This window comes from Uloborus diversus, chromosome 6 (genome assembly GCF_026930045.1).
Source record: "Uloborus diversus isolate 005 chromosome 6, Udiv.v.3.1, whole genome shotgun sequence".
In the NCBI taxonomy this organism is placed as follows: Eukaryota; Metazoa; Arthropoda; class Arachnida; order Araneae; family Uloboridae; genus Uloborus; species Uloborus diversus.
Window position 1 is genome coordinate 37,253,641 of NC_072736.1, and position 8,165 is coordinate 37,261,805.

An 8,165-nucleotide genomic window follows, 5' to 3' on the forward strand; every position below is an offset into this window, starting at 1 on the left:
GAATAGGGAGTTAATGCCAAGTGTGGTCCCTTCTGATTACAAAAACTACCTAAAGGCAAAACTTGATAAGAAAGCAAAAGAGGAAGAAAAGAAGGAAGAACGAGTTGCAGAAAAACCTGGGAAAAAAACAGAGAAAGTGATAATTAAATTGGATAAGCACCTGAAAGAGAAAAGAAGAAAGCAATGACGCAAGCAAAGAAGAAGCTAGCAATGAAGAAGAAATTCAAGACACAACCATAGCACTCAAAAATAGAAGGATATTTTATGAGATTTAAAATTTGTATTTGTAAAATTTGATTATATTTAAGAGTTCCTACCTTGTGCTGTTACATAAAACATTGTTCGGAATCAGTAGGCTTATACCTATGACTTGCTTTGTGATTTCGACCTAAGTAGATTAGTTTTTCCATTTTAAAGTTGGAAATAAAATTAATTTGAACTTTGACTTGCTTTGATTTAAACCTAAGTTGATTACGTTTCACATTTTAAAGTTGGAAATCAAATTAACTTGAATTGATACAGGGTGTCAGTAATTGGTTCCTCACACTGTCAGTAATTCTTGCATGCATGTCAGTAATAAGAGAAAAATGATGCATCCAAATTTTAAGCGGAAAAATTAATTGATTTATCGCTTTGATAATTTTAATGAGCGAAATAGAAAAAACCGATATTGGCCTAACGAAAAAAAGTTAAATTATGAGAATAGATTGATAAATACGGGAGAAATCGTTAGAAAAACAAATCCTTAAAGTGTCAGCAATTGGTGCTTTTACCCTACTTTTTCTGATATCGAGTCATGTTAAATTGAAATTAAGGCATTTTTGTCAACTCACAAATAAGAATGCTCCCGAAGAACGATAAGCTCGATGAAAATCTTACCCAAAAAGAACAAGCGGCTTGGTTGTCTCTCAAGGAGGAAATTTAAGGATTTTTAGTCGTTCATAAAACTAAAAATTCCAAGTTTAAGTGAAAAACTTGCAAAAATACGAAACAAATGCGGCGCAGAACGTCCATGAAGATACAATTGCATTCTCAGGTTTTTTCCCTCCTGATCTTCCGATGAGGAGTGATGAGCAAGGTGAGCACTTCCATCAAGATATTTAGCGTATAAAAGAATGTTACCTATAAAAATGAGATGCAAAAACTTTGAGAGAATACTGTTGGTGTCTAACTCAAGAGAATTTTGCTATTCATACTAGGAAAAGTTAATTTTTCATCATTTTCTTTTATAACATGTGACTTATTTTTCTACTTAATGCTAAAACCTTTGCTATTTCTCCTCACTACGTATGTATAAGTTTATATTATTACTATATTTACGTTAAAATTCAAATAATAAATAAATAAACATGTTTAGATTTGATTTTAAAAAATTCAGTTTTTAGCAATTTATGGAAATTAAATTTGTCATAACTTTAAAATGGTTCGTGTTACAGGAATTAAGTTTACATATTTATGTTTGGCAGCTTCAAATTGACATGAAACAGGTATTTAACTCAATGTTATAGAACAAAAATAAAATTTTGTCACTTAGTGTTATTAATATACATTTAAAAATTATTTAATTCGAATTGTTTTTACGTTTTTCGCACCATTCGATTGAAATTGATAATCGAAACTGTTTTCTGTTTCAGTAATTTGTCAATCACAAATCATTTGTGACTGGTTGATTGTACTAAAATAAAATACAGCTAGAACTTATTTTACAATAATGCTATAATCACCTTTTCCTTTTTGGAAAAAGAAAGTGTCAAAACTGATTGGATCCAGATGAACGTTCCCACAGTTAGAAGAAAATTGTCTCTGAAGAAATGACCTCTCACCGAAAACGGGGTTAATTTTCCGAGTTCATTGCACAATTTCTTGAAATTGCTTCCCATACATTGAAAATTGTGAGTTGCTTCCAGAGTAAAATTTCTTTTCTAAAGCAATTTTTGCAAAAAGAAATGTGGGAAGTACTTTCAAACTTTGGATTCGTTAATTAAGCGGAAAAAAATACATTTGAAAAAAAAAAAGAGTCGACCATTTTCTTTAACTTCAAAATGAGTAGTCTAAAAAAATATTAGAAGTTTTTCTTTCCCGCTTTTAACGTAATTTCTAATACATTACTTGAAATATTGCTTCGAAATGCATTCTTTTACAAAGCTTTAAATTGTTCGAAAAACGTGTTTTTATTTAAACGCATTAGTGTTAAATGAAAGTAATAGCAAAGAAGAGAGAAGGTAAACTGTTCCAAAACATATTCTACTTAAATCCTTGCAATTAAATGAAGAAATTAAAAATTAATATCGATACTTAAAAATCTTCAATGAAAGGCAAATTTAAAAGTTAATTAATGGATAATGTTTACATATTTTTTTTCGTGTATTTAGACAGCTACTGACAAAAAGCTATCCGAAGCATAACATTAGAGTAGTTAGTAGAACATAAATCTATTACTATTACGAAAATAATACTTCAATTTTATAATTTTCTCAAAGGAGAAGATACATTAAAAATTGATACTAAACATTTCAATATTTATTTTAATCCGCATCAAAAGTGCCTTTTTGAAAACCTGAATAAATAAATGTGAAAATGCTTCAGTGCATAAAGGCTATAGCTATTAAATTAACTTAAATAAATATTTCAGCACAATTTAATAATAAAACTATAAAAACGAATATAACTTTATTGGACTTAACGAAAATATTAAAACTTAAAACGAAAATAACTATTCGACTTTAAGGATGTCAATTCATAAAATTTTATGTTTCACAGAACAGTTAAGCTGGGCATTCAATGCAATGATTTTTTCCTGGAATACATTTAACAGGATTGAATGAAAATTGAAATAATTTATAAGGATTTAGCATACTGCTAAAACTACAGGTTGCATTTGGCACCTTTCAGGAGTAAAACGCTGATAGCACCAGCGGCATCTAATACGGAGCTGAAATTTCACCCTTAGCTAGGGTGAAAAACTCGCATCATTAACCCAACGTGCACGGACGTTAAAGATGGAAAACTATGAGTGGAAAAGGGCTTTTCTGCTTTCTATTGCGGATCTTGCCCCTTCCTCCCGTGTTGTATTCGTTTTGGATGTAATTGTGTTCTATTTATTGTTCAGATTCGTGATGGGAAGTCTTAGTACATTTTTCACAGTGAATTCGGTTTTGAAAATGATTAAATCTTTTAATTTAAGGTATTTGATTACGTTTCAGAATTTTCAACATAGTCATTATGACATTGATTCATCTGTTCGTGCTCTACTGCCGAACGTATTCAAAAAAAAAAAAAAAACATTAAAATAAATTCTTTTACAGAGGGAAAGGTGTTATAGATATATGTGACTGCGAAGACAGCTCGAGATAACTAACACATTTCGTTAACAGATAACAGATGGCTTTCTTTTGGACCAATTTGTACATTTTTGCCGCACTTTCATTAAAAAGGAACTAGTATGTTGTGACCATCACGAAACTTTCTTCTATATCTTTCTTATAATGCTGATCCCACCACATGCTTGACGAGGAAGCAATATTCCCAACAAAAACGAAATTACATATGCCAAAACTTGGCGACCATCCGAATTCTCGATTTATCTCAAAAGCAAAGAATGAAAATTGAAAAAAGCATTGCTTAAAATAACTAAACATTTATTTGTTAACAAACACAAGATGGCAATAGTTAAAAAGATTAAATCATCGCGATTTTCTGCGCATTTTCCAACAATTAAAACCAGACGAAATAGTAGACGACAGTCTATTACGATTTATCTATTTATTGTTGTAGTTATAAAGCTATTCTTATTCACACAAAAATAAATAAATAAATAAGTAAATCAGCCCCCCATAAAGCGATTGGCGCCAATATTGAACCAACACCTGTTTACCCCCCCCCCCATATGGATTCACATTTATTCTAAATTTCATCCTGAATGTAGCATTACTTCTTCAGATATTGGACAAGAAAGAACATTCGACTGCACCACCCCCTTTTCAGCTGTTGACTCCAAAATAGAATCAGTTCTTATACCCTCTAAGTGCTACTGGTTGATAAATTTTTGTTTGATTCCAATCATTATTTCTTGAGATACAGCAGTCACAATTGACAACAAAAAAGTTCTATAGCTCAACCACCGTTTGAGCTATCGACACCAAAATTGAATCACAGCCTGTACCTGTTATAGACCGGGATCTGAAGGGGGTTGAGCATGCATGGAAAGGCTGACGTAATATTATTTCTGATTATTGTTACAGGTACGATGATGATTAGGAAACCACATGTCTTCGCCCCCTGGGTGGTCGACAACCCCGGGAGAGGGGGAAAGCAGTGGGGGGAGCCGTTTGCTAAAACATTCATAACTCGCGAAGTGTTTGAGATAAAACACTGAAAAAAGTGGCAATAGATTCAACAAAACAAGGGCTTAATAAAAGCTAAATATGATTATGGACTTATCTTTGTTGGTTTCTGAGTAAAATTCCATTTTTCGCAAACAAGCAAAAATTTTGAATAAAATGCGCAAAACAAACTTTTTTTGACCAAAATAAATTCGAAAACAAAATTGTTTGATTTTTTTTCAAATAAAGTCCTACATATCATTATTCAGTTTGTTAAAACTATTTAAGTACTGTTAACGCGTTGAAAAACAAAATGACAGTAGCAAGCTCGAACAGTATTCGTAGTATACTTTAGGATCTGAAGGGGGGTTTTGAGCATGCACGGAAGACCTGGCGCAAAATTATTTCTGATTATTGTTACAGGCACTATAGTTATTATGAAAACACATGTCACCTCCCCCCCCCCTCGGTGGTCGACATCCCCGGAGGGAGGGAGAAAGCAGTTGGGGGACGCAGTTTACTAAAACACTCATAACTTGCAAACCGTAAAAGGTAAAGCACTAAAAATGAGGCAAAAGATGCAACAGAACAAGAGCTTGAAAAACCTAAATATGTTTACAGTTCTACCTTTGTTGGTTTATAAGTAAAATTGCTTTTTTAGCAGCCATGCAAACATTTTGAATAAAATAAACATTTTTTTTCAAATTATCAAAATTATTTAACTGTTTAGGGAACCAATAAAATCTGAAATATCATTATCCAGTTTGTTTAAAATTAATTATTATCTAAGCGTTGAAAAGTGAAATAAAAGCAAGCTCAAAAAGCATTTGCGGTAATTCACAAAAAAAAAAAAAAAAGTTTACGGAATCTACTTTAAAGACCCTTGATGTAAACCAAAGCAAATTTTGTGGCTATAATGTTCTGGCGGTTTTATTTCGTGATATTATTAAAACAATGTTCCAGTTGAGTAATTACTTAATTATTTAACTTTTAACGCATTATAGCTGCTTAGTATGGGTCACAGTGGCACATTTTTAAAAATTAAAACATGCAAGTATGCAAGTGAGAAGTTATTACGATAGGATAAATGATCAGGATAACCCTTTTGCAGATTTTACACCTGAGTTATGAAACATTGTGAGCGAGGCTATTGCCACATAAGTAGCATCAAAATTTCAGTGGAATATTAGAAAATGTGAATAGTCTCTTATCCAGAAAAGTCCTGCAATGGCAATGTCTTCAAAAGCGACTGCAAAACAGCAAAAGAAAACCAAAAAAACATTTAACCTGGGAAACTTTAGCTCAAAAGTGATGTTAGTATATCTAAAAATCATTCCCATACAAAAAGCCCAATGCTAGGTTAGGTTCATCAGAATGGTTCACTGAAGCAAAACGCGATGTCCGATTTCGTAAACGTAATTGAAAATGATACTTCTTGCAGCAAAACTCTGGAAGAAGCACCCTATTTTAAGAACAAAGTTCAAGTTATCGATGGAACGACTCTCGTCCATAATGTCCCAAACACTACTTTCAAATATAGCAAAGATTTTGCAGGTGTCCAAAAAAAAAAAAAAAAAATAAATAAATAAATAAAATAAAATTTTCTCTCCAATATTCAAACTATACGAGTGGACCTTATACACGATCGGTGTATCTCACTGTCGTTTTCATAACTTGAAAACCAGAAGTTCAGGAAAGTCTCCTTCGCTTATAAAAAAACCCACTAGGTACCAAAACAGTGGTTTCGTGTCATAGCTATTCCTGAAAATAAAAAGAACCTTTAAAAGTACATTTCAGAGTATGTAATATGTAACATATCCGTTCCTGCATCCAATCAGTTTCTGGTGTGTGGCAACTCTGAATACGAAAATGAATATTATTTAAAATCTGAGAGACAAATAATAAATTTCTCTGAAACGCCCAAGTCCAACCAGGACGAAGCACGCAACAGAATCTATCTTCCTGCATATGATTCAGTGCAAAATGGGGGAAGAAGTAACTAATTGTTTATAGATCAGAAACTAATGAATTCTTATTGGCAATCTTTGTTAAAGGACAGAGGTTGCAATTTCATGTGCTGGTGTTGTGGAAAGGAAAAGAGCTTTAGGATGGCATCTATCTTCAGAAACATTTACGGAAAAACATCTAAAATTTTACAAGCTTTTGATGTATTTTCCGCCTGTGATTCAACAAGTAAAATAGGAACAAAAAAGTATGCTTCACTTTACCAAAAAAGTCGGAAACTTTTTTGTACACTAGAGTTATCATTAAAACAATATCTGAGTGCTTCAGAATTTCAACTGTTAGAAGCTGTATTATAAAAAAAATGCCAAGAAAATAGGTTTTTCTTGCGAATGCAACCATTACGCACAATAATTTCTTATCATTTCCATCAGAAATAAATATAATATCAGCTCTCTACCATGCTCCTGCAATTCTTTCCAACATGTGCTAAGAAGTATTGCTCAACGTCAATTCCCCTGTACCTTAGCAGTGTCTTTAGATTTAACCAAGTTTGGGTTTCACTTGGATGAAAATAAAACAATAAAGCCACACCTCATGATGCAGCCAGTGTTACCAGAAAGGTTTAATTCCACCCTGCGCAGGCAAGAACTGTAAATAATCTTGTAAATGTTTTATTAATAATTCATCTTCCTGTAAATACTGTGCTTTTAAGGCTAAAGCAAAAACCCATAAACTACAAAATACTCGGAAAAGAACGATTCAATAGAACATATACAAGTCAACAAAGAAAAAGAGAATGATCCAGCTTTCAGAATTTCTGATATATTAATGCTTTATTTATGCATATTGATATTCTACAATTGTTTTTGAATGCACATTATTTTACTTATTTTATTTAATTAGTTTTTTTAGAATATGTTTTATAATTTAATATTTATACTCGTTTTCAAAAAAGCTCAAAGATGCTTCTCATTTTTAATATTTATTTGGTACATATTATTTTTTGTATCATTGTTCTTTGTTGGGTAAATTTTAAAAAACAATATCCGCCAAACAATACCCGCAATATTCTTTTGTGCAAATATAAATTAATAGAAATAAATTAAAATTATATTTGAATTGAGACTACTGTGGGCCTGATTCCCTAGTTCCTCTCAAATTTAAAGTAGTATATAACAAAATTAAAGCCATAAATGAATACTTTGGAAATAGAATAAGTTTGTAAACTGAAGAATGAATGGCTCGTCATAAGGATAATAAGGCTATTTTTTTCTCCTTAGCATACTGCCGTTTTATTCAATGCGCTAACTTAGGCAGTGCTTGCATTTTCTATTTCGCTTTTTAACGGTCACGTTGATAATAAGTAAGTAGCTTTAAACAAATTGAATGATGAAGTTTCAGATTTTATGGATTCCGTAAACGGTTAAATAATTTAAAAAAAAAGTACTTATCTTTGGAAAAAAAAGCTTTTCGTATTTTATTCAAAATTTTTGCATGGCTGCTAAAAAAGCAATTTTACTTATAAACCAACAAAGATAGGACTATAAACATATTTAGGTTTTTCAAGCCCTTGTTCTGTTGCATCTTTTGCCACATTTTTAGTGCTTTACCTCCTACGGTTCGCGAGTTATGAGTGTTTTAGTAAACGGCAGCCCCCTACTACTTTCCCCCTCCTCCGGGGATGTCGACCGCCGGGGGGGGGGCTACATGTGTTTTCATAATCACTATAGGGTTTGTAACAATAATCAGAAATAATTTTGCGTCAGGTCTTCCGTGCATGCTCAAAACCCCCATTCAGACCCTGAAGTATACTACGAATACTGTTTGAGTTTGCTACTGTCATTTTGTTTTTCCACCGCGTTAACAGTATTTAAATAG